The 27,829-nt window shown below is 41.7% G+C and overlaps 1 protein-coding gene and 1 pseudogene across 1 annotated transcript in view; one reads left to right on the top strand and one right to left on the bottom strand.

Moving 5' to 3' along the window:
* The window catches only part of LOC114008270 (nucleolin pseudogene), a 19,023-nt pseudogene extending 9,873 nt beyond the window's left edge, over window positions 1-9,150 (top strand).
* Window positions 1-27,829, bottom strand: part of LOC102496264 (AP2-associated protein kinase 1) — a 179,472-nt gene that overhangs the window by 137,514 nt on the left and 14,129 nt on the right. The gene's annotated exons all lie outside the window — the stretch shown is intronic.

The following is a 27,829-nucleotide window of genomic DNA, read 5'->3' as shown; positions in this document are numbered from 1 at the left end:
CCTCTAAAAAAAAAAAAAAAAAGAAGTAAGGGTAGGGGAGGGCAACTTCTCTGTGCTAATATTGACCCCAAGAGACTAACCAATATATATCATCCAATCTCTAGTTCAACTGAAAAGCTGGAAGGCACTATGCCCAGGGACAGAGCATAGGCAGGTCTACTATGACAGCTGCAAATTAGCACAGAGGCAGTTTGTTCTGATGCCAGAAGTAGGCAAAAGGATAATCCCACCCCTCAGCCTCACCATCCTACCCTGCTACCCTGACAGAAAGATGGATTCCCACTCTTGTGTGATGCTGCACATTCTCACCTGTGCACTCTTCTCCCCACCCTCCTATCAACTGATCAATCGAGGCTCATCTTCCCCAAAATGTTTCCTTGATTGTTTTTTGCTTCATTCATCTCTCCATTCTTTAACTTCTATAGCATCTAATTATAAAAACGGCACTAAATATATTTCATGTAGTATTTTTTAAGTTTCTTCATATCATGCAGACTTCTGGACTTCCCAGCATATTAAAAATTAGCTTCTGTGACTCATACATCAGCCGTCCTTAGCACAGCACAGGATACGTAACCAGGGGTAGACAGCTGTCTGATTAGATGGGCCTGGTAGCCATAAGCAATGCTTGTTCACAGATGATTCAACACAGAGGCACTTTACTTCTCTCTAACAGACAGTATCTCGGAAGCATAGATAAGGGGTCAAAAGGCTATAAATAGGTCTTAGCCATAGGCAAAGACCACCTTGTGACTAGAAGAAACTGGCTGAATCTACCTTGGGCTCTGGGTGACCAAATCAGTAGACCAAAGGTTACAGTTCATAGCCAATCACTATTCTTAAAAGTGGGACCAAAGTTAAATTTAACATATGCAAAGGCAAAACCCCAAGAGCATGGACAGTGTGTGGCTGAAAGCTTCATAGGCTAAATGGCTCACTTTCTCTTGGCTTCATCTTAGCTCCAAGGGGTAGAGTCTGTATTCACTTTGAGTGTCCCAGCTTGTGGCTTCAAAAGATATGATGCATCTTAATATTAGCAACTAAAAGTTTGATGGGGAACATGATATTCACAAAGTCTCAAAGTATCACCCCATCATATGCTAATTAATTACAAGGCCAAAAATAGTAACTTTACAGAAGAGAAGCCTAGTGGGACCTCTTAACAGGTGATAAAAGTTAAGACACTAGTGATGGAATAGATACCATGTGTCTTGTGATATGATGCATTAAGAAGGATACAGCATCACTGTGGTATTCCAGACAAAAACACATACCATGAATCTAAACACAGGAAACATCAGACATACTCAAATTAAACAATATCCTATTTAAAAAAAAAAAAGCACTGGCCAATACTCTGTAAAAATGTCAAGGTCATGAAAGACAAATCAAGATTAAGGAGATGTTCCAGATTAAAGGAGATTTAAGAGACATGACAACTAAGTACAATGTTTGATCTTGGATTAGATTCTAGAATGGGGGAAAATATTTTTCTTTTGCTATAAAGGACATTAATGAAAAAATTGGTAAAACTTGAATAAGGAGATTAGATAACAGTCTTTTATTGGAAGTTAATGTTGACAACTGTCATGTCTGTGTGTGTGTGTGTGTGTGTGTGTGTGTGTGTGTGTGTGTGTGTTTTAAGGAAATACAAACTTAAGTATTTAGGGATAATGTGATACTATATATATATTGTATAATGACTTCCAAATGGCTCAGGAAAGAAGTATGTGATTATAAACAGAATGATAAAGCAAATGTAACAAAATATTAGCCCTTTGGTAAATCTGGGTGAAAAGCAAATGGGAATTTGTGTATTATTTGTGAACTATTTTTGTAACTGAAAATATTTAAAAATAAAAAGTTTAACTAAAAAAAAAGGCAAGATGAGTCCAAGTTCAACCTTCTAAGGCCCTTCTGACCAGGAGACTCAGGGTCTCAAGATGGACCCCCTTCTTTGTTGTGGTAGGCTACATGATAAACTGGATGAGTAGGAACTTTGGAGACAGGCAGATCTATGCCTGGACGAACTAAGCTCATGATAAAAGATAATATTTATTATTTCCAATCACAAAATAAAAAAGGACAGAATAATGTGGAAGGTTTCCCATTTATTTTCCCAGTAAGTACAGTCCTAAAAACCAAACCAGGAGATGGCATAATGGTTATGGCACTGGACTCCCATGTAGTTGACCATGGTTTGAGTCCTGAACCAGGTGGCTTAAACTCATGCCGGCCACATGTGTGTGCATGCCCAAAATCCCAAGAGGAGAATGGGGAAGGGACCTTGGCGTGGACAATCCTCTTGGGGGGTGATTTTTTGCTTTCTGACTTGCTTTCTGTCTCTGTGTCTGTCTCCTTGGAGAGCACACGAGCTCTACAACAAAAATCTGTCTCTTAAAAAAAAAAAAAAACTCTGGCATTCAATCTAGGAAAAACTAAAACTATAAATTATCCCATTTATAAATAAAATGTCAGTAAATTGAATCTGGCACCATTTTAAAAGTATTTTTAAAATGCCAAATTAGGTCATGTCAGAAAAAGTAAGGATGGAGGGATGGATGAATAGATAAATATCAAGAAATCCACTGAAATGATTCATCAGTTACAGAAGTTAAAAAAGACAAAGATTCAAATTCAATAGTCATTTTCAATATTTGAAATTATTTCATGGTTTTTAAATGTTTATTCTTCCAGTGAGACTACTGGTTAAACATCCCTAACCCAAAAATCCAAAATTCAAAATACATAAAAAATTAGAACTTTTTGAATGCCAACTTGAGGGCACAGGTAGAAAATTCCATATCTGATCTCATAACAATCAAAACACTGCAATACAAAAGAATGCATATAATTACCTTCAGGTTGTGTGTATAAGATGTGTTTGAAAAATACACACACACATATATATTTCAAACTTTTAAAAAGAAAATCTGAAATCTGAAACATTTCTGCTCCCAAATATCTTAGATAAGAAATACTTAACCTCAAAAAAAAAAAAAAATACTAACTTTTCTGATTTTAAAAGTAATTATGATTACTGGGACCAGCAGTTGGCATAATGGCTATGTTGCTGGACTCCCATGCAGTCAATCATAGTTCAAGTCCCGAACCCAGTGGCTTAAACCCATGTGAGGCACGTGCGCATACATGTCCAAGATCCCAAGAGGAAAATGGAGAAAGGATCACAGCATGGCCATCCTCCCTGGGGGGTGATTTTTCACTTTTTGTCTATCTCTCTCTGTCTTTCTGGCAAGAGCACACACTCTATAGCAAAAACCTCTCCAAAAAAAAAAAAAAAGTAATTATGATTACTGTAAAATTTTCCGAATACTAGAAAAGTGGGTAAAGTAGAAAGTTTCCTGAATAACCCATAATCATGGAGTCTTTCCAACTTGTGGAACAGTATGTATTCATAGGTAGATTAGATAATAAACCAGCAAGCAAGACCAAAGGGAGGGAGAGAAAATCCCATTCACAGAACGAAATACAAGGCTCTACTCCCTCCAACCCTCATAGATCGGAGGGTACTTACTAAGTAAGTATGCCACTGATAAAGTGGAAGACATAATGTAATCTCCCTTTTCATTTCCATCTTCCCCCTTCCTTTCTAACCAGACATCAAACCAAAAGTAGCAAATCTGCATGAGGAACTTCAGAGAAGCTCTCAGCACATATAGGTCCTGGCCACTCAAAATCTATTCATCCTCAGCTACACAGAGTTCAGCATACAAAGACAGAAGGATTAAAAAAAAAAAAAAAAAGATTCTAAGAGAACATTTAAATACAAAATATAAAATAAGAAGGAAGTGGGGCCAGCAGGTGGCATAGTGGTTACATTGGTGGACTCCCACATGGTCAACCCTGGTTCGAATCCCAGACCCAGCAGCTTGAAGCTCACACAGGGCAGAGCGCTATGCCTGCATACCCAAGATGCGGGGAAGAGAAGGGATTTCAGAGTGGCCATCTCTGCTGGGGAGTGATTTCTCACTTTCCCTCTGTCTTGCCTCTTCCCTCTTCCCCCCCAGCACATCTGCCCGAAGGCAAAACCCTCAAAAATAAACAAACAAATTTAAAAAAAAAAGAGGAAATTACACAATTAAGGAGATGTTATACAGAAGAATGCAAACTAAAATAATCATCATCACCATTGTCATCATCTGCTCTGGAGACTCTACACAGTGTGAAAAGCGCATTATTTAGAATACGCTTGTGTTTACATGCTCTGGGGCTTCAAGGGTTGGCAACAGGTTCTCAGAACTCAGACAACATCATTCAAGGCATAGACAGAATTGAGAGCTTCATTCACTGTGGCCAGAAAATAATGCATTTTCCAATAATAAAAGGCACAGAATCCAGCAGGAAGTATACACACTCCCAGTTCCAAATAACTTGACCTGCAAAAGGCAAAGATCCTTCTGAAACCTGGGAAGTTAAAGAGTCTGATCTCATCCCTTCAGAACAACCAGAGCTCAAGGTTACAGTAACCTGACTCCCCAGTATTATTCTGACCAAGTTCATAAAAACAAAAGCTGTCTTCGATGTACTTTAATGCCCGGTCACCTCACCAGAGAATCAAATATTAAACACTTATCAAGCCGGGCTCCATTCAATGTCAAGCAGCTCTACACATCAGACGGAGCTCTGGGTGGATGCAGAGTGCATGCTCTTTGTGTTATCATAGACTTCCATGATTTGGGTCATGGCTTACTTCTTCTCCTGGTCACATCTAAATCTGGATGGTCAGTTCTGTGGTGACTGAGCAACAAAGCTTCCATCTGGCCTCACTGCTTTTGTGGGTCTTCTACTCGACAAGTGCTCCTCTGCTCCTGGGCTTGTCACCTCCAAAAGCACATTGCCAGTTCACCCTCTTATCTTCTAGCCCCACTACAGCACCTGTGAACAAAATTCACATACTGGCAAGGTTCCGATCATCACATTTACTCTGGAGAAGACACCAGGTAACACATATGCTGAGGCAGGAGTGGGATTTCACTAAACGAAAAAAAAAAAAAAGGGAAGGGAAGGAAACTCCAGGATGAGGTAGAGACTTAAACCTGCAGAAGACAACTATGGAAGAGATAAGTGGTCCAGTGTGGGTACAGCTTGAAGCCTAATACATCACCAGTGAGGGTGCTGCTTCACCCCAGCTCCAACTGCATGCCAGACTTTCCACAAGAGGCCATTCAGATGCTTCAATCCAAACATATTCTAGCCAAAGACCTTTCTCCTCCTTTAAATTTTGGCAAATAGAGCCACTGTGCGTTCAGTCAGTCAAGCTCAAAACCTCAGTCATCTCAGACTTTTCCCTCTCAATCCAAACAATTGTACCAACAATTTGCAGCAGTCCTGCTCCAAAATGGTCTTGAATCCCTTCCCTACATTTTTTTACTTCCTATACCATTAATTTCAGCCTTATCTTTTACCTGGTCTTTTACGGTACCCCAGTGTACAGCACACAAACTCCCACTCTTCCCTGAGTCAACTCAGTTACTGTTTCACTAGGAAGCCTTCCCCATCTCCAGCATTTTGTCCCCCCCCCCTTTCCTTGTTCTCATACTGCTTTGCACCTATATTAATTACTAAAAAGCCAGTACACAGAATGACTTAAAGTAATAAAAACATGTCTGTTTCCTCCACTCAATAATCAACTCCTCAAGGTTAGGCACTATGTTTTGCAGCTTCCCAAGCATATGACATGGTATCAGAAATAGCATTTCATAATAAAATATTGTTAAATAAATGAAAACTTCAACCATTCTTGCTGTAGCTCCTCACTCATTCATCTTTCCTTCTTAGATTTTTCCTAATCTTTTGTCTTAAATTCCATATAGTCATAGAAAATTGCAAAAATTGTACAGAGAGTACTCATGTACCGTCATCCTGCTTCCTCCAAGGGTAAAAATGTCTTATCATATTTATTATAACTATAATACAGTATCAAAACTAGGAAACTGACACAGAAATAATCCACAGAACTTAATCAGATTTCTCTGGTTATATATGCACTTTTAAGTATGTGCATATATAGGTATAGGTCTATGCAAACTTATATGCAGAGATTGGTGGAACCACCACCACAATCAAAATACAAAACTGCTCCCTCACCACAAAGATCTGTTACACTGACTTTTTAATCACATTCATCCTGTTCCCTTACCTTTCCCCCAATACCACTGTCTCTAATTCCACTAATATGTTTTCCATCTCTGTAAAGACATGTTTAACACTGTCCCTCTGTCTAAAGAATACTATGCACGGGTCTCATTCTGTGGCATTTGAGGTCTTCAGGATGGGGTCCAGACCTACTGTTCCAGCCTGTTCCTCACCTTCACCCAGATGAACTCACTATTACAGCTACACAAGACAGTTCACTGTCCTAGGAACACGCTTTGCACTTTCCTGCTTTTCTATCTTTGCTTGTGTTGCTCTTATGCCTATTACATTCTCTCTCTGCTTTTTAACTCAGAAAAACCACATTTAAAGGCTCAACTCAAATGTCATATTTATAAAAAGATGTTTCCTGACTTCCATCATTCCCAGGCAATTGGTTTTTCTTTTCTCTGTAATCTCTTACAGCACTCAAATTACAAAATTATTGTGTATCCATGTCTTTCCTACTTGACCATGATCCAACTGAACACATGGATGTGTGCTATTCACTTTTGTCTTTACAAAACCCAGTTGTCTGGTGCAATTGACTTCCACAAACCCTTCCCCTTTTTAAAACTAGTTATTCATTAAATTAGATATTAATATTATTTAAGTTTGCTATAGGACACATTTGTTCAACAGAGGGAGAAAGAGAGATCACAGTCAAACACTCCAATATAAAAATAAATATTATATAAAATTACCTTTAAGGTATGTGTACAAGGTGTTTGTGAAACATAAATGAATTTCACATTCAGACCTAAGTCCTGTGATGGATGGTTAATTTTGGGTGTCAACATGACTGGACTAAAGAATACCTAGAGCTGATCAAGCATTCTGGGTATGTCTGTGGGATGTTCCAGAGGAGAGTCACATATGAGTCAGAGTTAACTAGGTGGGGAAGATCTGTCTTCAAAGTGGGCAGGCCCCATGCAATCAAGGAGGAGCCTGGAGAAAATACAAAAGGCAGACTGCTGTCTCCTAAGAGAAGAGGATGAACTGCAGCCTTGGCCACAAGGACTCAAGGTTTGTTTGCCTTTGAACCCTAGGGCTTCCAAAACAATATGATCACCCTTCCTACCCTGACCCCCATTCCCAGGCTTTTGGACTAGGACTGTGAGTTACAATATCAATTTCTCTGGTTATAAGAGACACGGGACCAAACCATGCTACCAGCATCTCAGGGTCTCTTGTTGTGAAACTTTCGAGCTGCCATAATAGCACGAGCCAATATTCCCCATAAATTTCCTCTTATCTTATGTACATACCCTGTTGGTTCTGTTTCTCTAGAGAACCTTGACTACTATAGGTCTCATCCTCAAAATATCTCATTATGTATATGAGAATATTCTAAAATCCAAAAATTAGCAAATCTGAAAGACTCTGGTCACAAGCTTTTTGAATAAGGGCTATTTAACCTGTAGTAAACAACTGTGTGACCTCGGGCAAGTTGCTTAACCCCTCTCTGAAGTAATGATGGTACTTTCTTCCTAGAGCTATTGAGATAAGTGAAATAATTCCAGTAAGACACCATATAAGCAATAAAAGTCAGCTCATTCTATTATTATGAAGATGACTTTGAGGATGGAGTTTCACCAGAAAAAGACTACAGATGTTCTTTTGAATCATTATCTAGGGAAGGATGCTTTCATTTTGTTTGGTATTTTATTGATAAAGGTCCTTCCTCTTTTTTTTTTTTAAGAGAATTTTTGCTATAAGGTGCATGTGCACTCAGGAGAGACAGAGAAAGACAGAGACAGAAAGTGAGAAATCAGCCCCCAGAAGGGATGGCCACACTACAATCTCTTCTCCTCCAGTCTCCTCTAGGGATTTTGGGCTTTGCATTATCTCCCTTACAACCCTATCCCCATCCCCTATCCAACCCTTATCTATGTGCTGTATAATTTTTACCATTCAAGTTTCAATGTTTCTAAGGCGGAAAGTCAATTTTTAGAAAAATTAAGATCTGGTGCATTCATACCAAGGTGGAAGATAGGACCCAGTTCATAAAACAAACAAGTTAAAAAAAAAAACCTCAATGGGGTCAGCAAGTGGCATGGTGGTTAAGAATCTGAGGCTTGAAACTTACCTCGGGTGCATGTGTATGCCCAAAGTCCTAAGAGGAAAATGGAGGAAAAGGGATTGCAGCATAGCTATGCCCCTGAGGGGTGATTTCTCCCTTTTCCTTTCGCTCTCTCTCTCTAGGGAGAGCACATGCTCTACAGCAAAAACCTAAGAACAAACAAGCAGCAACAACAACAACAAAAAACAACTCAGTGATATGTAGGTTAGTCAAAGACTTGAAAGGCTTGCGTACTCCACTCTATTATGATATCAACTTTATAGACTTGCCACTGTTTGGTCAATATTTAATTGCTACTTGAAGAAGTAGCCTGACTAGGTTCCTGGGCCATTAGAAATATTACTATCCGGGAACCAGCAGTTAGCGTAATGGCTATGTCGCTGGACTCCCACGTAGTCGACCGCGGTTCGCGTCCCGGACCCGGTGGCTTAAAAACTCACACCGGGCGCGTGTGCGTGCGTGCCCAAGATCCCGAGAGGAGAATGGAGGAGAAGGGATTGCGGCGTGACCATCCCCCCTGGGGGGTGATTTCTCGCTTTCTGTCTCTAATGTCTCTCTCTGTCTGTCTGGCGAGCGCACGTGCCCTATAGTGAAAATCTCTCCAAAAAAAAAAAGAAATATTACTATCCTTAGGGGACATAGGCATTTTAAAAAATTAATTTAGCTCTGGATCTATGGAGAAACCAGGAAAACTCAACAACGCAGGTAATTCAAGGTCTCAGGAAGCCCTCACCTCCCCTAGTCCAATGGCCTACTCTACAGAAGTTACCCTTACCCAGGAAGATGAGATACATGCATTCAAAGGCACAAACTTTGTGCAGTCCCAACAGTTTGTAGAATCACAGCCCAAATGTATGGGCAGCGACCAAGAACACAGGAAGGGAGAACGTCACTTCAAGGCTACAGCACTGTGATCTTATAGGAAATATATATTTGCTCTTTGCCTTCCAGTTCCTGACAAAGAGCTTCCAAAATCCATACAATCCCCAACATGATGAGAGTCTTTGTATACGCTAATTAAATGGCTGGTGGCTGGGGTCCCTAGATAGCTTCAGGATAGGCCTTGGTTGCCAGAAGACAGTCATGAGATAAGAGGGCTGAAACTTTCAGTCCCACCTGCCAACCTCCCTTGAATGGAGAGGGGCTGGAGACTGAGTTAATAACTAATAGCTATGATTTAGTTGACATGTCTACATAATAAAACCTCTGTAAAAACTCTATGTGAGGAGCACATGGAAGCACTGGGCTGGAAGGAAGCATGCCCAGGACAAGGAAGCTCTGGGCCCTTTCCCCCTACCTTATATCACTTCATCTGGCTGTATATTTATATCTTTTTAAATGACCTGGTAAACATAAATAAGCTTACCAGTGCTGTGAGCCATTCTAGCAAATCAATGAATATGAGAAAGGGGTTATGGGAACCCCCGGTTTGGGGCCAGGTTGGTCAGAACTAACAGAGCCCTAAGACTTCTGATTAGCATTTGAAGTGGACGCAGTCTTGTGGGACTCTGCTTTTATCTCAGAGGTCTGATGCTAACTCCAGGTAGACAGTGTCAGAATTAAAATGAATTGCAGGACACCCAGTCGGTGTCCAGAGAGTCAGTTGTTGGTGTGGGAGAAAAAAAACACACACATAAAGTCAGCAATGTTTTAGTAAACAGTTTTTCTTGTAAGCACCTCTATCAGCTGAGTCAGCTCAGAAGACAAGTAACTACGAGTTATTTAATAAACATTTCAATTACTAAAACGCACTTCTATTTCATTTACTGTCTATAACAGTGGGGGGATGGGGCGGTATGTGGAGAAAGTACTGGGTGAAAGTATATGGCAAGGGAGAGGATGGGGAAGACAGGGCAGAGTCACACGGGGCAGGTTCAAACAGGTTTGAGAGGTCAGGACTCGTAAACCATCCTAGTGAAGTCAGAGCTGGGTAAGCCACTACGTGACCCTTCCCTGTGGAGCTGGCATTCCAAGCTAAGTGAAGGTGGCTGATGGTGCAGATGGCTGAGGGTGGGCTAGCAGGAGCCAAGTCAGTCAAGCTATCCTGTACGGCAACACTTGTCTCCTCTCTCACCCAAGAAAAAATCCTTACTGTGCTCCCAACACCTTGTCTCCTTTACCACCAGAGCGAGTCAATGCTAGTTTCTGAAAAGATACGTCTGTGTCCTAACGCCACAAAGCCATGAATGGGATCTTTGGAAAAGGGTCTTTGAAGATGTAATTCCTAAGTTAAGGGGTCTCAAGAGGAGATCATCCGGGACTACCCTGGTAGGTCTTAACCCTAATGACAAGTGTCCTGAGAAGAGACACTCAGAGAGACATAAAGAGGAGAAGGTCATATGAAGGCAGAGATTGGAGTAATGCAGCCACAAGCCAGGGAAGACCTGGAGCACCGAGCGCTGGAAGAGGAAAGGAACAACTGCCTCCCCGGGCCTCTGGAGGAAGCACAGACTTGTGGAAACCCTGACTTGAGCCTTCTGGCCTCCGGTACTATGAGAAGATAAAGTTCTGTTGTAAGCCATCCAGTTTGTGGTCATTTGTTACATTTCTTTTACCTTTTTCTTTTCCTTTTTAAAAGTTGAGGTTATGGTCACATAATGAAATCGGCCATTTTAAAGTGAACGGTTCAGTGGCACTTATTACACCAACAGTGCTGTATGAACCCTACTTCTATCTAGTTCCAAACATTTTTTTTTTTTTGGAGAGATTTTCACTGTAGGGCGCGTGCGCTCGCCAGACAGACAGAGAGAGACATAGAGACAGAAAGCGAGAAATCACCCCCCAGGGGGGATGGTCACGCCGCAATCCCTTCTCCTCCATTCTCCTCTCGGGATCTTGGGCACGCACGCACACGCGCCCGGCGTGAGTTTTAAGCCACCGGGTCCGGGACACAAACCGCGGTCGACTACGTGGGAGTCCAGCGACATAGCCATTATGCTAACTGCTGGTTCCCTAGTTCCAAACATTTTAATCACCCCAGAATGAAGCCATTAGCCATGAAGCAGTTGTTCCCCATTTCTTCTTTCCCCAGTCCCTGGAAACTACCAGTCTGCCTTCCATGTCTGTGACTTTGACTTTGCCTATTCTGGATATTTCACACAAATGGAATCATACAATATATGATTATCCTTTATGTCTGGCATTTTTTTCACTTAGCATAGTGCTTTAGTTTGTTGCTGTTTTTAGTTCCGCTATAGGGTGTACTCACTGGCCAGAGAGATGCTGAGAGAGAGAAATGGAGAGGGAAAGTGAGAAATCATCCCCCAGGGAAAATGGCCACACCACAATCCCTCCTCCTTCAATCTCCTCTTGGGATTTTGGGAACAACTCACACACACACACATAAGCACACCTGGCGTAATTTTTCAAGCCAACCAGTCCAGGACTCAAACCGCATAGTCAGCCATATGGAATCCACTCACCTTAACCTCCATGCCACTTGCTATCCCCACTTGCTTTTTGTTTATTTGCTTTTTATTTGTGATAGAGCACGTGCATGCACACAAGAGAAAGACACAGGGAGGGACAGAGAGAGAAAGACACACACTCTGCTGTGCTTGGCCCTGCCGCGATATCCTTCCTCTAGGCCTTTAGCCTACAAGGACCCTGGGCATGTGCACCTACGTGCTTTCAGGCCCACTGCCAGACACAAAAGACAGCCATATATCATATAGATAGAGGGGAGTGAAATAAACCCCATCTTGCCATTTAACCATAGAGTTCAAAGTAAAGCACATGCACAGAGCCATGTTTTTCATTAAGTAATCACCACAGTGGTGCTGGTGGGACCCTGAATCTGCATCACTTTCTCAGCGGGGTCAGCTCCTTCCCTGTTGGGTGGGGCTGAACTATGTGTGGCAAGACGTTCAGCAGCAGCCCTGGCCTCTACCACTTGATGCCAGTAGCATACCTCCACCAAGCTGTGACAAACAGAAATGTCTCTAGAAATTGCCAAATGTCCCCTGAGGGTCAAAATACACCCCTATTGAGACCTACTGGTTTAAATGACAAAAAGGTTCTCCAGGCAATTACTAAGATTTTGTTCTTTTTCAATGCCCTGTCACCCTGCCAGTGTGACTCACCTCATGGTTTCCTGCCAACCCTACCAGCTGCAAATGACCTATCAGTGAACTTCTGGCACCTGGTTGTAACGTCCTTCCTCTAATCTTGGATTCCCCCAAACCACCCACAAGTGCCCTAGACATGCTGCTTTCTGCTTATTCCGTCTGCCAGACCACAGATTATCATCACCCCGTAACCTGTGCCCAGTGCACGGCACCAGAGCTGTCAGCACCCAGAAACAGAAGGATGTCCTTAAGGTACAGGTCAAGACAAAAGCACACCTACCCGTTTCACAAGTAGAACAGAACTCCTGGGCTTGAGCACTCGTTCCCCAGTCTCAATAGTTAAAGAACAGTAAAAGTCTAAACCATCACCCCACCCTAAACAGGGGACAGAGGAAATGAGAGGGTGAAAACCCCTGTCCATAGAATATAACATTGAAATTTCAAGTAGTTCAATTATCTCTAACTTTGGGGAACACAATCAATTCAGGCCTAGCTGTTTTGACTTTAACCCTTCAGAAAGTCCCAAAATCCTGAGAGGAGAAATGAATTCTAATCCCATTTGAACCTAGTTGTACCTCTGACCTGCCATTTAATCCCCAGGGTATAGTTCTCTCCTTTGCAACATGTGCAAGGTAGACTATTAGAATTCTAAGTTTAAGGCATTGATTCAATACCTACTTCCTACATACCTACTTACTAAAAACATATAAAAAAGTAAGTAGGGGGGGCCAGCAGGTGGTGTGGTGGTTAAAGATGCTGGATTCCCACATGGCTGAATGCAGTTCAAGTCCTGGACTGGGTGGCTTGCTCTCTCCCATTCCCTTTCTCTGTCTCTCTCTGGTCAAATTAAAAATAATAATAAGTGAAATAAAATAAATAAATAATGCTTAAAAAAAAAAAAGGTAAGTAGGAACCTAACCATACCTTTAAAGAGTCTCAAGTTGAATCAGGGATAGGTGGAGAACAACTTAGAAGACATAGAGATAAATAACCACAGTAAAAATCAACAAATATCAAAGGGGAAAGAGCTGAGCACTCTTGAGTGTATGACTGGTTCCCCAACATTAGAGTTAATTGAATTCCTTGAAATTACAATGGCAGGGGGGGGGGGGGGAGAGAACGACACGACTCACACTCTCATTTACCATTACCCTGTTTAAGGGTGCGGTAATGGTTTAGAATTGTACTGTTCTCTAACTACCGGGATTGAAGGAGTGCCTAGGCACAGGAGGTTCTGTTCTACTTGTAAAACTGGTAGGTTTGCTTTTTTCTTGAGCTAAGCAATCATCAGGAACAACTAATCATATATAAAAGAAATCAATGTGTATTTCCAGCAGCACCTTACACCTGTGCAAGGGTAGAATGAAGAGTATTGAAGTATTAGGGATGAGGAGGAAATGGCACTTAAATGGAGACCTGCTAAAGATCTGGGATCATGAACAAGTGGAAAGAATACGCAAGATACCATTTTTAACTCATAGATTGGGCTTTTTAGCCAACATAGTCAGACCTTCTTTATCTAGAGGCCACAGGGCAAAGATTCAGGGATGTTGTCATTCATTACTCAACAACATGAGGTGAAGGGCTTCACAACATTTAGTCATGAGTCCAGTGTAACAAAAAGGAACCAACAGGCAACTAGCCTGACCAAGAGGGCCTACAAGTTAAAAGTGAGTGAAAACTCCCAGCAAATTCAAAACCAGGTACCAAGGATGCCTCTACAGTGACCACGCAAGGATTTTTCTTCTCAAAGCCAAAACCTAATGGTGAGAAAATACACACACACACTATAATCAAATACAAATATATAACACTTAATGTATAAATATATAAGTAAAAAGAAAATTCCTTTTAATAAGAGAAAACACAAAGCTGTCAAAAAAATGGCATAAATTACATGCACATAAAAATAAAAACAAACAGCTCCATAACTTGGCCAAAAGACAAATCATCCAGATCACGCTGGCCTGCTCCTGCACCAGCCAACGTCGCTGGCATCGCTAGTTTCTCTGATGCCATATTTTCCTACACCTCAATACCTCAGGGCGAGAGGTCAGAATTTTCCTTGCTCTCTTAAGTTGATTCCAGACATCACTCCTCTGCCCTCATGTAAAACTTCCGGCTCCTTTGAGCTCAGGCCACCTGGCTAATCCTAGCTTCCCGCTGGCCTTGCCTTTGTGTGCCACCTTCCTACTCCTCCAACGTTCCCCGAAGCCTTCCTCATCCTGGCTTCCCCGCTACCATGACTGCAGCCAACATCATGGGCAGCATGAAAATTGACAAGGATGATTAATTCTTACATCACAACCTCTAAATTTCTTCACTGCAATGACCTTTGGTCCTCTCAATCAACTACATCCATGGCCACACCCTAGACCTTGTCAACACAAATCTTAAATGTCAATCTTTCACCTTCTGACACAAGCCTTCCAAACTCTCATATCTTCACTCTGACTTGTTCTTTAAACTCACTCATTTGGTCCTCTATGCTCTGACTCTTACATTTCTCCCCTCAATCTACCCCCTTAGACAGTCTTGTCTTCCCACTCTGACCCTATGGTTGACCATGTGGCTGCTCCTGTGATTCCTCTGCACCCCTGGCTTCCCTTCATACCTGCCCAAGTTAGATAAATGCTAAAGCCACCTCCTCTGCACTAATCCCCAGCTTCCTGAGTTCTACTGAGAAAAATCACCCAGCTCTGCAAAACTACATCACTATCATTTCAAGAACTTCATCCTGGCTTGGGTCCTTCACTTGTCCTTGAATAGTCCCCTCTCCCACTCCCTTCAATGACTAACCCAAAGCCTCAGGAGTCTCCTCAGCCCCATACGCATCACTACTCTGCAGCAGACATGAACTCCTTATTCCAGAAAACTCAGGTTACTGGCCACCACTGCGTTTATTCAAATCCTTATCTCCTGGGATAAGGATTTGCAGATGGCAGAATGGTTATGTCACTGGACTCCCATGTAGTTAACCATCTTTCAAGTCCCAGGTCCAGTGGCTTTAAACTCATGCCAGGCATATGTGCATGTGTGCCCAAAATCCTGAGAGATGAATGGAGGAGAAGGGATTGCAGCATGGCCACCACCACCCCTCACCCCGCCAGAGAGTGATTTCTTACTTTCTGTCTCTCTGTCTCTGTCTCTCCAACAAGTACACACACCCTACAGCAAAAATATCTCTTTAAAAAAAAGAAGCCAGGTGCAGTGGCATGCGCCTGTAGACTCAGCTGAGACAAGAGGATCAGGACACAGCAAGACTGTCTAAACACCCCCCTCCTGACACACACACACACACACACACACACACAGAAGTATATCATATAGTATAAGTAGGAAAGAGAGGGACCAGTAGATGACATAATGGTTACATCACTGGATTCCCATGTAGTCGACCGTGGTTTGAGTCCTGGACCCAGCAGCTTAAAACTCACACAGGGTGGGAACCAGCAGTTAGCGTAATGGCTATGTTGCTGGACTCCCACATAGTCGACCGCGGTTCGTGTCCCGGACCCGGTGGCTTAAAACTCACGCCGGGCGCATGTGCGTGCGTGCCCAAGATCCCGAGAGGAGAATGGAGGAGAAGGGATTGCGGCGTGACCATCCCCTCTGGGGGGTGATTTCTCGCTTTCTGTCTCTATGTCTCTCTCTGTCTGTCTGGCGAGCGCACGCACCCTATAGCGAAAACCTCTCAAAAAAAAAAAAACAAAAACCACAAAAACTCACACAGGGTGTATGTATGTGTGTGTGCCCAAGATCCAGAGAGGAGAATGGAGGAGAAGGGATTGCGGCGTGCCCATCCCCTCTGGGGGGTGATTTCTCGCTTTCTGTCTCTATGTCTCTCTCTGTCTGTCTGGCGAGCGCACGCACCCTATAGCGAAAACCTCTCAAAAAAACAAACAAACAAACAGGTAGGGAAGAAGAATAGGAAAAGCTTAGGGAAGGAAGGGGTTGCAATTTTTAAAAGAACGAGAGAAAGACTCTCTAAGAAGGTGACATTAAGCAAAACAGGTGAAAGAGAGGAACAGCAAGATGGGCAACAGCAAGTACAAGAGCCATGCACCTCTCCTCCCTTGCCCTGCTTCCATAAGGAGGCCAGTGTGGAGGAAGTGCAATAACCAGAGAACAGTAAACTAAGGGAGCAGAAAGGGCCAGAGGACAGCACTTTCTATTTCTAGGCCACATCAGGATTTGCAGTCTTATTTGAGTGAGACAGGGAGCCCTGGATGGTTCTGAGAACAGGGTTAAGATGAAACGATCTGCATTTTCAAGGACTGTTCTGGCTACTGTGTTGAGTAGACTGCTGCGGCTCAGACAGAAGTGGAAAACTCAGTGAAGAGTTGGATAATCCAGGTCAACAACAGTTTGGCCCAGGGAGACAGTACTGGAGGAAGCAGTGGCTGCATTTTGGATATATTGTGAATGTACAACAAACAGGATTATCTGATAACACTGGAAAAGAGAAGAGAGGGTTTTGGCTTCTTTTATCTAGAAGGACTCAACTGGTTAAGTGGAGAGGCTTTTGGCCTGAGTATCTGGAAGAAAGGAGCTGCAATTTAAAAGGATGAACTAGGCCACTCCTCCTGTCTCCTTTGGATCCTCGCTCTTTAGGGAACTATGCTCAGCTCATTCTTGTTTTAATCCCTCTCTCTCCCCCTTGGTGATTTCCTATCAGCCTCCTCACAGGCTTAAGTATCTCCTAATCTCTGACTACTATATAATCTCTCCCCTTCTTTACCTATTCAAACTTCTTGAAAAAATAATCTAGGTTTGGCACGCCCACTCATCAATTTACTATTAATTTATAATCTCGTTTCTATCATTCTCTGAAACTGTGCTTTCAGAGGCCAATGCCACCCCACTGCCCAATCCATAGGCTGTTTTTCAGTCTTTATCTTACTTGACCTCTTCATGTCATCCAATTCTCTTCTTCCCTCTAGCTTTTCAACTTTACAGAGTTGCAACACTGCAGTGATTCTGCTCACACCCCTCTCTCTGTGTAGTCCTTCCCTGTAAGGGCTTTCCTCACTAAGCTATTCCTTAAAATGTTGTAAGCCTCAACTCCACCCTCAGCCCATTGCTCTTCTAACCTTGTCTAGTGATTTTCTAACTTGAGTACAAGTATCCCTGCATGGACAGCTTTGAGCAAATCCACTGCATGATGCTCAACTCCTCTATGTAATCCTTCCTTAAAAAAAAAAATAAATAAAATAAAAAATAAAAAAAATACTTGTCTTAGTTCCCCAAAGCCCTTAGCCCATCTTAATAAAATAAAAAAATTTAAAGACATGCCCTTCATCCAACACTCACTGCATTGCATGCCCCGGGATGTGAACAATCCTGTACATAAGCTCAGTGTTTCCGCATTTCGCTGACATACTTATTTCCGTTAAGGAAGAAGCATGGTGTAGAAATGTGATTTCAGTCCATGCCGGGACATTCTGAACTCAGGTACACCAGAGAATACAATATAGGTATAGAGGTGGGTGCTCAGAATAAAGACAATTTTGATAGCTCAAATGAGATGAGCAGAAGTCCTGGCAGATGTCCAGCTGAGCTTTCAGTCAACTCACAGGATCATGAGAAAAAATAAACTGTTGTTGGTTGAAGCCATGAGCTTTTAAGGTGTTACACAGCAATAGATAACCAAAACACACCCCAAACCGACCATGATCAACAAGATACTCATTACCTCCCCTCTTTGAACCTGACTCTTCCTCTTTCAGCCTTTCCTCCTTTCCTTCAGGATCCAACTCACTTAGTATCATGCACCTAGGTATTCACACTGAAAACCTCCAATTACGCTTGAAACCTTGCTTTTATTCCTGAACGCAATCCGGCACCAAGTCCGACGCTATGGCCTCCTAAATATTTCTCGTTGGCACTTTTCTCTGTTCCTGCTTCCACTCTGCCACTCAGATGCTCATTGCCTTCCCTTCCAGATCATGGTAACAATGCTCTGCACCACCCCCCAGGCCATGCTCCACAAATAGAACTGAATTGCTTTTCTGATCATGCCACACTCTCTGGAAAACTCTGAATGGCTCATGTACTGCTCTAAGATAAACGTCAGATTTGCAGGTTCTCTGTAATCTACCCTACCTTTCTTCTCAGGCCTTTCCTGTATGACTGTTGATAAAAATCATAATGGAGGACCAGTTGTGCTGACACAGTGGTAACCCAAGTGCTCTACAAGGCTGCAAGACATATGGATGACTGCAGGTTCGGATCCTAGGGTAGGCATGAAAATGTGCCAGGCACTCACACAGGCAACAAGAATCCTGAGATGACAGGCTAGGGAAAGGGGATTATAGTGTGACAAAACCCTGCCAAGATTTTCTCTTTTCTATGTTTCTGTCTCTCTCATACAAACACACATGCTATTTTTTTAACATTTAAAAAAATGTTTTTTTAAATCATAAAGGAAAAGACTTAGTCGACTGCACAAAAATTAATATTCACAAAAGCCCACTGTTAACAAAATATTAGACTGTCAGGAAAGTCATGATGCATTTTTGCATAGAAAACCAGAAAACTATGTCAAGACTTTCTCGATGATCTAATAAATAAAATAGGGAGGAAACGAGTAATGTACACAATAAAGGATTAAAATCTTAAATATGTAAAGAGCTTATAGAAATCCTGAAGAGATGAATGCCCTTACAGGAACATTCACCACAGAAGAAATGTAAAAGATAGCAAAAAAGGAGGAAAGAAGGCAGGGAGGAAGAGAGAAAAAAAAGAAGAAAGGGAGGGAAGAGGAAAACATGTCCAATGTCATTAATAAGATGGAAGTGCATATAGGTCTGGGATTTCTGGAAGCTAGTTTGTAATTTGTATCAAAAGCTAAAACAGTATACCTTCTGATCCAGCCATCACATCACATCATCACATGATGGTTATTCTTTTTTTTTTTTTAGTTCTTGCTATATGTGTGCTTACTGGAGAGATACAGAAAGCGAGAGCCAGAGAGAAAAAGAAAGTAAGAAGTTACCCCCCAAGAAGGATAGCCACAGACTCTTCATCTCCTCTTGGGATTTTGGCACACACACATATGCACCCACAGTGGTTTTCAAGCCACTGGGTCCAGGACTGAAATTATGCAGTTGGCCATATGGGATCCAGCCACCTTAACCATCACACCATCTAGATGGCCCGATACAGAAAGATATTTTAAGGAAGTGACTGAACAAGTACTGAAAGGGTTAAAATATATTCATTGTGACTTTTATCATAGCAATAAAATAACCTAATAGTCTAATAATAGGAGATTGGTTAAATATATCACAATACATCTAAGCAATGAACTAAAACTGATGATGCTGACCTTTAACACCGAAAGGTAGGATATACTACCATGTGAGAAAGTAGATTATAAAGGATAATGTATATTATTTTTATAAAAATATACAAGCCTTCATTTTACAAAAATACACCAAAATTTTAACAGAAGTAATCTGTGGAGTTATGAGTAGAATTTTTTTCTTTCTGTTTGGTTTTATCTTCTAACCATTCTATTGGGTTGTCGGAAAAGTCGTAGTATTTTTCTATGCAAAAATGCATCATAACTTTTCCAACAGCCCAATACTACACTGGATTAATTTGTATACCAAAATAATTGTTGAGACTTTTTGATTGCTTTCTTCTATATCAGCCCAAGAATATACATTCAAGAACCGAGCATTCATTTCATTGTTTCAAGTCTTCGCCCCCAACACCAAATGCCATTTGAGAGTTTCCAGCAACACAAATCCAGCACTAACCAGTCAATTCTAATCCTGGAAACTCTCTGTGGTCTCAATAAATAAAAGTAATTGGGAATAATAATAACAAATGGACTTAACTAAATAAATTATTATTATTATTATTATTATTTTATAAATAATTGGAACAATATTATAACAGTGTCTTGAACACTACCTTACGTGGACTGTGTAGAGACTGAAGAGGGCAAGTTAGAAGACAGTGAGGTAAAGGATAATAGGGGAAAAAAAAAACGGAAATAGGAAGTTAAGTTACTCAGCACTGATACACAAGTTCTCAGACAAATGGCTGTAAATTCATTTAATTAATAACAAATATCAGTTTGACTTATGGTCTAGTAGTTATGGAAGCAGAATCCCACATGATCAGCCACATGGTTCAAATCCCAGCCCTGGCAGCCTAAAAAACATGCCACGCATATGTACATGAGGGGATGCCCAAAATCCTGACAGGACAGAGAAATGGAGAAGGGATTGTGGCGTGACCATGCCCATTATGAGATGTCTCCCTCTCTCTCTGAAAATTAAAAGCAGTAATAATAAATATCAAATAGTATCCTGTTACTTCTTTAGAATTTAACCTTTCTAGAACATGAGATCAAAAAACTGGTTTTTGGGTCAAGAAAATATATAAATCCTATGAAGTGATGATCAGTCCATGTATTTGAATCACAGAAAAGACCCTCAGATTATCACTAAGAGCCTCTTTGTTGTTATAAAAAGTTCTAACGAGCTTAGTCATCCAGTGTCCAAGTCTGCAGATTAAAAACAGCAAATTAGAGGAGTGCAAAATCAAAAAAGCACAGGAATAGCAGCAGAAACTGACAGTTCAGAGTCATAACAAAGGTCCTAGAAAATACAAAGCACGAACATGAAAATTCAAAAAGGACAGCAACCCAGAGCCATTTCAGGAGTACGCTGTCTTGCCCAAATTAACCCAATACCTTAAAACAGCAGTTGCCAACCTTTTTGGCACCAGGGACCGGTTTCGTGGAAGACAATTCTTCCACAGACTGAGGATGATTCAAGCACATTACACTTATTGTGCAGTCTATATTATTATTACATTACAATATGTAATGAAATAATCATACAAGTCACAAGCAATGGGAGCCCTAAGTTTGCTTTTCTGCAACGAGAAGGTCCCATCTGACGGCTCCTATGAGAATCTAATGCCACTGCGGATCTGACAGGAGGCTGAGCTCAGATGGTAATGCCAGCAAGCGATGGGGAGTGGCTGTAAATAGATGAAGCTTCTCTCTCGACAGCTACTCACCTCTTGCTGTGTGGCCCAATTTCTAACAGGCCAAGGGGTGGGGACCCCGGTCCTAAAAGACCTATCACAAAAAAGCAACATCCTAGTAACAGTGCATGTGAAAAGTAAAAGAACTGAACTGTAAGATGTCTGAGTTGGAATCACCTGGTGCTCCTCTTACATACGAGGAACTTGGCGGACAGGGTTAGAAAGCAATTTGCCCACAGAGCAAGTAGTCAGGTTCTGATCAGGAATAAGTTCCACCTATACGATGCTGCCTCTGTGGCATGTACTTTAGACAATCAGGGACATATAATGTAGTTCATAAAAAGTCCTATTCAAAATAGTAAAACTAAAAGCTGATTAACTCTCAGGGACCAGGAAGACCTGTTTCCCAATGATGCATCTCCATGTGACCAGGCCACTCTCTCACTTATCCTTTACCATCACTTCTCTCTGCAAACCTGAAAAACTCCTCCACATCTTTCCTCACTCTTCTTAAATCTACTACCACTGGATTAACTTGTATTCAACTTCCACCCACAGTATCAATGGAAACAGGAGTCACGAGGCAGAACTCACTCAGCCTCCCTAACCTCACCAACTTTTCTTTCCCTGTACCCATTCTTTCCTCACTTCCTTGCAGGCCAGCGAATGGGCTGCCCTTTTTGCCATCCAAGGTCATCCTTCCCACCTAAGTTCATGACCTCATCTACCACCTCTCATTACCTCCTCAGCCTCATTCCATCAATAATCTCCCTAGTGCTTTACCGCCAACCTCTTCCTCTCTATAGGCTGCCGCTTCTCTGCTGAATATACTCAAGACACTTCTGCCATTATAAAAACAATGATAAAATATTAACAAATGATAAAAATGTTAACAATAAATAAGAACGAGTTCTTCCCTGACTCAGCATGCACCTCACTCCCCCTTCATTCATCATGCCCTTGCCACTGGACTCTACTCCAGGGCTCCACTTCCACTGCTTGAGACCATGAATGATCTCCACATTTCCAACTTAGTGAATGCTCTTCTGTCCTTATCTTAACCTTTGTGATGTGTTAACACTTCAAGGTATTCAGTTCCTCCTTTTAATTTTACTTAGCATCTATGTCATCACCTCCCTCTCTCCTGATTCTACTTCTATTAATATACCTTTGATCATGCTGTCTGCCTCTTTCATGTACTTACTCATTCAGCTGGTTTTCACTGAGCTTCATGGATGTGCCACACACTATTCTAGGCACTGTGGAGCAATAATCAGGTCAGACAAGGTCCCTGCTTCACAGAGCTGAAATCCCAGTGGGGGAGATAAATAAAAAATTAGAAAATCGGTTGAGGGGGGTGGCAGGTGGTGTGGTGGTTAAGGCATTAGACTCCCACCTGGTCAACCACAGTTTGAGTCCTGGACCTGGCAGCTTGCTTTCTCACTTTCTCTTTCTCTCTGTCCCTCTCTGGTGAATTAAAAACTCAGAAGAAGAAGAATAAATTAATTAAATTTAAATAAATTAATTCTTAAAAAAAAAGAAAAGAAAATCAGTTGATACATGCTATGTAGCAAATAAAAAGGATTAGTTGCTTAAATTAAGTGGTCAGGCAAGGCTTCTAAGGTGAGATTTAAGTGAGATCTGAATGACAAGAAACCAGCCACAAGATCAGGAGAAACATCCCAAATAAAAGTACCAGCCAAACCAAGACACTAAAGAAGAAACGGCGTTATATGCTCAAAAAAGATAGAGAAGAATCATTGTGCCTAAACGGCACACTGTTTGACCAGACTGTGACATAGCAAGAAAAAATGACATTCTGTACAATCCCACAGAAGCTTCCTGCTTCAGGTCCAGAGGCCTACCTGAGAATGCCAGGCACATGTATACCCCCGATCTGGGGTTGGCTGAGGGCTAGGCATAGACTATGATGTCAAGACCCTATGGACGGGGACCAGCAGTTAGCATAATGGCTATGTCGCTGGACTCCCACGTGGTCGACCGCGGTTCGTGTCCCGGACCCAGTGGCTTAAAACTCACGCCGGGCGCGTGTGCATGCGTGCCCAAGATCCCGAGAGAAGGGATTGTGGTGTGGCCATCCCCCCTGGGGGGTGATTTCTCACTTTCTGTCTCTCTGTCTCTCTCTGTCTGTCTGGCAAGTGCACGCGCCCTATAGCAAAAAAAAGAAAAAAAAAAACCTCTCCTCCAAAAAAAATGGGAAAAAAAAAAAAGATCGTACGGACAGTGCATTTTCTTTCTCTTCCCTCCTTCCCCCTCTGGAAAAATAAACTTGGGGCAGGGGAAGCACTCTGGTTGAGATGGAAAGGGATATTAACTCTTGCAAGTTTTACAGGTCAGAGTGAGGAGTATGGATTCAGTTCAGGTGGGTCCCTCTGCCTCCACCTGTCCCCTTACTCACTGATGCTCCTAACAAATCTGGCCAAAGCCTACTTCTCTCTTCCTTCACAGTTTCTTTGTAAGATCATGTCCCATTCTTTCTTTTAAACACTTTTCTTTTTTCTCTTTATTGTCCCTTTGTCTACTCAGAGGTCCAAGATAATCCTAGTTTTCTCCCCCCACCAATATCTAATTGTTAAAAATGACTTTTCTAAGGGAAAGATTTGCAAAGACCATAGATTGAAAGAAAGGAACTGAATTGTTCACATCCATTAATGAGGCCACCTCCCAGCACTGCTCATACATAGGCAAAGGTTAACAATCTATCTCAGGAATGCAGTCTCGGTCCCAGCTACACAGGTTTAACACTCAATTTAATCAACCTCACCCCACTCTCCTTCCCAAATGGTCTCAGCAGAAGTTACAGAACTTAAAAACCATGTCTGATTTAGAAGAGACTTCAGAGATCTCCTTACTTACCTGAGCAAAGACAAGATCAGAGAGAAAAAAGGAGATAGGTTCAAAATCACTGAGAAGACCAGATGACCTACTTCCCTTAACTTTACACAGTTGTTCATTCGTATTCTGAGTTAAGTCTAGAAGCAGGACTTAAGTGCAGACTTGAACGTCACTCTGTCATAACATCTTAAAAATTATCCCCATAATTGCTGGGTGAGTAGACAGCCACCTAAATAACTCATTTGATGTTACGTTGATTTTAGAACTATAATTTTAAGAGAAAAAGAAATACTTCATATTCTGAGAAAGTTCTATTATCTAAAATAGACTTTTTTCAAGAGACGCCTCATCATTGGTTGGAGAGCCACCTACAGCTGACCTTACAACCAGGTCATGGAACTCAAAGGGCAAATCACTAGGTAGAAAATTGCTATTGTTGGGACCAGCAGCTAGCATAATGGCTATGTTGCTGGACTGCCATGTGGTCGATCGTGGTTTGAGTCCTGGACCCGGTGGCTTAAACTCACGCCAGGTGCGTGTGCGTGCGTGCCCAAGATCCTGAGAGGAGAATGGAGGACGAGGGATTGCAGTGTGGCCATCCCCCCTGGGGGGGTGATATCTCGCTTTCTGTCTCTCTGTCTCTCTCTGTCTTTCTGGCAAGCGCACGTGCCCTATAGCAAAAAAAAAAAGAAGAAGAAGAAGAAAAGAAATTTGTTATTGTTCCCTGTTCATCTCTCTCTAAACTAGCAAGAACAGGAAGAAATAAGTGCCTACCTGTGCTCTCAGAGCTTCATACAATGATCAATTTTAGTGATCAATTTTAGCATCACCATTCTAGGCTCATTTGCATAGCTGAGCTGCTAGTGCCATGTCTATCAGCCTTTTAAAAACCCTATCTTCTTTGATAAATTCGAAAGCTCATGTCCTCTCCACGCCCACCCCTTAAGTCTGCAGCATGCCTCAGCAGAGTACACCACCTATTCCCATCGTCTTTGAGGTCCCCTTCTTTCCTGGCCGGAGCTAGGGCCAATCTATACATGTTCAAGTTATTTCCTCCCTTCCTATTGTCCCCTATCCCCATGCTCACTACCCAAATATTGGTTGGTTGAGATTCCTAATTTAGTGCAGGCCAAAACCCATCATAAACTACAAAATGAATGTATGTCTTGCTTAAAGATAAATTTCAGTAATATTTGAGTTTTTCTTTTTTAATTGCCAGAGGAGCATGTGGGTTCACCAGAGACAAGGGCAGGGAAGAAAGCACCCCCCTCTCCACTGGGGCATGGTCATGCTACAATTCCTTCTCCTCAATTTACCCATCTTGTTGGGATTTGGGGGATGCGAACACATGTGCCCGCAGTATTTTTATGATGCTGGGGCTGGGACTCTAACCACAGTTGTCCATGTGAAATTCAGCTCCCTTAACAGGGCCAGCCCAATATATGAGTTTTTGATATTTTATCTAATCTTCTGCATCTTTACAGTATGCACATACAGAGTTTAGAGTTCCTTTACACAGTTAAGATACTTGCACTTTATATGTCTACTTCTGAAACTGAAGGTACCAGGCACCCATAATTTGATCTAATCAACAAAAAAGAAATTCACATGGCTTTCTGGAAGATATACCATTTTACTTTGGATTTTGTTATTACTCAACTCTACTGAAACCCAAGAAGAGTCAATAGTTTTTAATCACTGTAATAAGCTATCTGATGTTCTCAAAAATGAATCTATTATATTATTAGAATGAGAATAATGGAAATTTATATATCTCAAATCTATATCATCTCTCCTGTCTGCCCAGTGACTAAGAATTAGCTCTGATTTACTGTAATATTCATTTACCTTATTTATTCTACAGTACCCAGTGTTGCATTGTTCAAATTTAAGAGTCCTAAATTGGATACCTAAGTAAACCTAAGGCCTTTACCCTGCCCCTGAAACTAGAAAGCAGATACAAATGAAATAACAAAATAAAACTTGATAAAACTTTCAGTCTAGACAGCCAGCAAGAGGGACAGGAATCCAGATGCAGTTGTGGCGAGCAGAGGTTGAGTAGAAGGGTTAGGTCAGACTGACATAGGTGGGTGGGGCAGGGGTGGTGCAGGAAGCACTCAGGGAAGGAACTGAGACAACTAAACCAGTGGTACACAGAGATGAGGAGTACAGGTCTGGATGAAGCAAAGGCTGCACCATTAGCACACGAGAGCTTGAAACTGGATAGCCAGTTGGGGCCAGAAGTTGGTAGGTTAGAAAAAAAATTCCTAACCATTTTAAAATTAAAAGTTAACAAACTAAACAACTTAAAAACCATGTGTAAGTTAAAAGTGATCTTTGAGATTACCTAGGGATCTCTTTATTTATGTAAGTTAAGACAATCTCAGAGAGGAAAATTATATGCCTGAGATCACTAAAAATGAGACCAGATGATCTACTTCCCTTACCTCGTACATTTGTTCATGAATGAGGAAATCAGAAAATTTCCTGGGGTGGTTTTTAAAAGGGAAAAAACAAACACACACAATATTTATCTCTCTTTTCTTCCTATTTCTCTTCTGAGGTGTATGGATACTCTGAAAAGGATGATGAGCATGTATCCAAAATGCTTGCTCTATCACGTTGAACATACAGTAAAACAAACATTGTTTGATTGAAAAAAAAAAAAAAATTCATGGGCCAGCCCCATAGCCTAATGGTTAAGGGAACCAGTCAAAAGTCCAGTGGAATGATTTCTTCTAATGCTGATCCCTGTAGCACCCCCACCAATAAGAGTCCCAAGTTTCTAAAAAATAGTAGAGGACAAAGGCCTGAGGAAAAGAAGTTCATTACCCCACAGGGAAATTAAACAGGCCTACCTGGAAGATAACTAGCACTTCCTGAACCAACCAGATTCACTGACCAGAGAGAATGACGAGGCCAGGCACTAGCAAGAGAGCCACCACCTCTGGCCACCCATGGTTTGATCCTTGGCCCCAGGCTTTAAAAACACACCAAGCATGTGTCCATGTGTACCCTAAATCCTGACAGGGTAGAGAAATGGAGAAGAGACTGTGGTGAGATTACACCACAGTCCCTAATTAGGGAGGAGGGTGCTGTTTCCCTGTCTCTGGCAAGTGTGTGTGCCCTCTAGCAATTAAAAAAGAAATATCATGCATCCAAATATTAAAAGCTATCATTTACAGACTGCTAACTATGTGACAGATACTATGCTAAATGCTTTACGCATATCATTTCATCTAATCTTTACAAGAACCCTTTTTGTATTTTTGCATTTTATAAATCTGTATTTTAGAAAAGCCTGGCAGATGGTATGGTGGTTAAGGGTGCTGGACTCCCATGTGGCCGACCCTGGTTCGAGTCCTGGACCTGATGGCTTTCTCACTTTCTCTCTAACTCTATTCCTCTCTGGATTTAAATAAATTTAAATAATTAAATAAATGTTAAATAAAATAATTCTTTTTAAAACAAATCTGTATTTTATAAATGAGAAGACCAGTTCTTAGCTAGCTGCCCAACATTACAGAGACAGGTCCAAGATTCAAGATAAATACTATCTATCCACAACTTCATGTGTTTAAACCACCATATATGGTGCCAACCTTGAAAGCCTTCTAAGGAGAGTGTCGCAGCACTCTTTATTTCAGGAGGGGAGGGAAAG

This window comes from Tupaia chinensis, unplaced genomic scaffold, assembly GCF_000334495.1.
Source record: "Tupaia chinensis unplaced genomic scaffold, TupChi_1.0 Scaffold000316_1, whole genome shotgun sequence".
NCBI classification, from domain to species: domain Eukaryota; kingdom Metazoa; phylum Chordata; class Mammalia; order Scandentia; family Tupaiidae; genus Tupaia; species Tupaia belangeri.
Note: the sequence above shows the minus strand (reverse complement) of the source record. Positions and strands in the feature narration are given on the sequence as shown.